The 2,520-nt window shown below is 39.6% G+C and overlaps 1 pseudogene; it reads right to left on the reverse strand.

Annotated features, from left to right (window-relative positions):
* Positions 1-289: 289 nt before the first annotated feature.
* On the reverse strand, positions 290-2,520 carry LOC125355671 (annotated as a pseudogene).

Genomic DNA, 2,520 nt, shown 5'->3' on the forward strand with positions numbered 1-2,520 from the left:
TCGCCGGGTCCCCTTTCCCAGCCTGACCCTGTTCGGGCCAGGGTCGGCTGGTGGGGGGAGGGTACCCCGGAGATTCTTCAGCTCCGTGCAGGTTATAGGCTATTCTTATTTTGTACCTTTTTGTTTCCTGTGTTTCTCCACTGCTTCTGGCAGCTGGTTTTGCTGGGTTCATGATGGGGTGTTGGGTGCTGGAGTTCCCAGCTCGCTATTCAGTTGGAGCGAGTTGGGGTGCCTCCCTACTGTGGCGGCGCCATCTTCCTCCTGCTTGCTTCTTAATGGCCATAAAAATTTAAGTGATAGTGTTAGAACTAAATACTACAGGAGAGTGAGCAGAGCTTTTTGTTGCCATCAACCAATGAAGATTCACCAAAAAAAGCAACACATGAAGAATGATTAGATTCATTAATGAGATGAGGAAACTATAGTTAACAAAGCTCAATGATACCATTTAAGCTACTAAGCTGGAATTTTCTTAAACTTACAAATAAATAGCAGGAAATTCTAAGAAGATAAGGAACATTAATGCCCGCAAATTGTCAATATGTTTATTAATTGTGATTTGTCATTGTAATAATTTTTTTCTGAAGCCGCCCTTTTAGGAAATGACTACGATGAAAATACATTATATACATTTACTAAGATAAAATAGTGGAACCATTGAAATGCATTAAAAGAGGGATAGTGAGAAGAGGGAGTAATGGGTGAATATGATAAAAAAAATACACGTGGAAATGCCCCAATGATACCCTTTTGTATTATTAATATACACTAATAAAAATACAGTAATCTTCTTAGCACCTGACAACCTCTGTATTACCAAGCCCCATAATCATGTTAAAGAATCATCTTCAAAAGGTGCTCAGTAATGTGGTAGGCAATTTAACATAAATTATCTCTTTAATCTTCTCTCTATGATTCCAGGATAACATCTAGAACCAGGACAAGCAAATACTCACCTGCTAGCAAACTCACTTGCTGGCTTCTCCTCAGCTGCTAAAGGGTTGGAAGCATAATACATAATGTCATCCTCGGACAGATTTCTCAGGAGAGTCATCTTCACATGAAATAATCTGGCTCCATTCTTTGAGCAGAGTTTTGTTGAGTGGAGAACAAGAGGCCCATGGCTGTCTCTCTACTTCCACATAAGGCTGTGGGAACCACTCTCCCAAGTTATACTCCACCACCACTCTGTGAACACCAGAAGCCAGAACATGGATCTGTGTCCCCAATCCCAGTACTGAGGGAAAAGAAGCCTCAAATTCAAGAGGCTCTTGCAATAAGATTAAAAAAAGTCTCACTCGTGTGTTCTGCAATCTAAGGTTTATGAATCTAACCCATATTTCATCTAGAAGTTACACTCAGAGGCCACTCTGCAATGTCGATTTGTTATGTAGAGTACTTTTGCAGTGGATGTGAGAGTTTTCCCTCACTGCTTATAATACTTGAAAAGAAATGTTAAATATGAAAAAGCCAAGAAATAACCAATTTTACGTACATACACAGAGAGATTATACTTTGAGATAATTTATACATGTTTATGTATATTTATAGAGAGAGATACTTTCCATATATTTTAGCTTATTACTTTACAGTAGCAATGGTACAGAGACCCACAAGTAGATTTACTTGCCTTACTTCAGTGATGTGGCCAGCATGAACCTAAGGATGGCAAGTCAATGAACACTGAAATGCTGTTATGAATTCTATGAGTCACTTTGCCCTCTCCAGTGGCCTCTTTCACAAATTCCATGCAACTCATATATTCAGGGACAGCTTCTTCATTCATTTATTGGCCATCTCTGTACAGGTGAATGGGCCAGGGATGGTTACCCCTGAATCAATGAATCTCCATGAATTCTCCATGAGCATCTGACAACTGAGCTCAGCCTGACCTCCTGCTCTAACCACCGAGTTCCCCATAAGAACGGCCTTAATCAACTTTGCTGTGGAGGAAGAATGAAAATCAAACTAAATCTGCAACCAACACCAACGGGGTTGCTAGGTTTTTCTGGGGGGTTTGCCCTTCTGTTCATCCTATCTGGCTAATCTAAAGGTCAGGCTCTGATTATACTCCCTTAAATGTAAGCCAACTGTTTTGTTGTTTGAAAAGGCAACTGCTACTTCTTTTTAGAACATATTCACTTTGGTCAGGCACAGTGAAACATGCCTCTCATCGCAGTACTTATGTGGTCAGAGGCAAAAGTATCATGAGCTTGAGTCCAGTCTGTGCTACATAGTGAGTTCCAGATGAGCCTGGACTGTATAGTGAGATCCTGTAAAATAAACTAAACTGAAAATTTTAGTCTATTTTTTGCTTGTTTTGGAAGTTTCTATTTATTAACCACAAAACTCAAATACACTTTCTTCAGCATGTCCATCCGATCTACCAAAGGTCCATCAAAGTCTTTCTTCATTTCTGCTAGTGTTTCTCTAGTCTATTACATGTTTTTCATTCTGTTCTGGAAGTTCTGTATCTCTGCTTGCATATTATATGTCATTTATTTGTTTCTTTAGACTCCA

Source organism: Perognathus longimembris, chromosome 7, assembly GCF_023159225.1.
Source record: "Perognathus longimembris pacificus isolate PPM17 chromosome 7, ASM2315922v1, whole genome shotgun sequence".
NCBI lineage: Eukaryota > Metazoa > Chordata > Mammalia > Rodentia > Heteromyidae > Perognathus > Perognathus longimembris.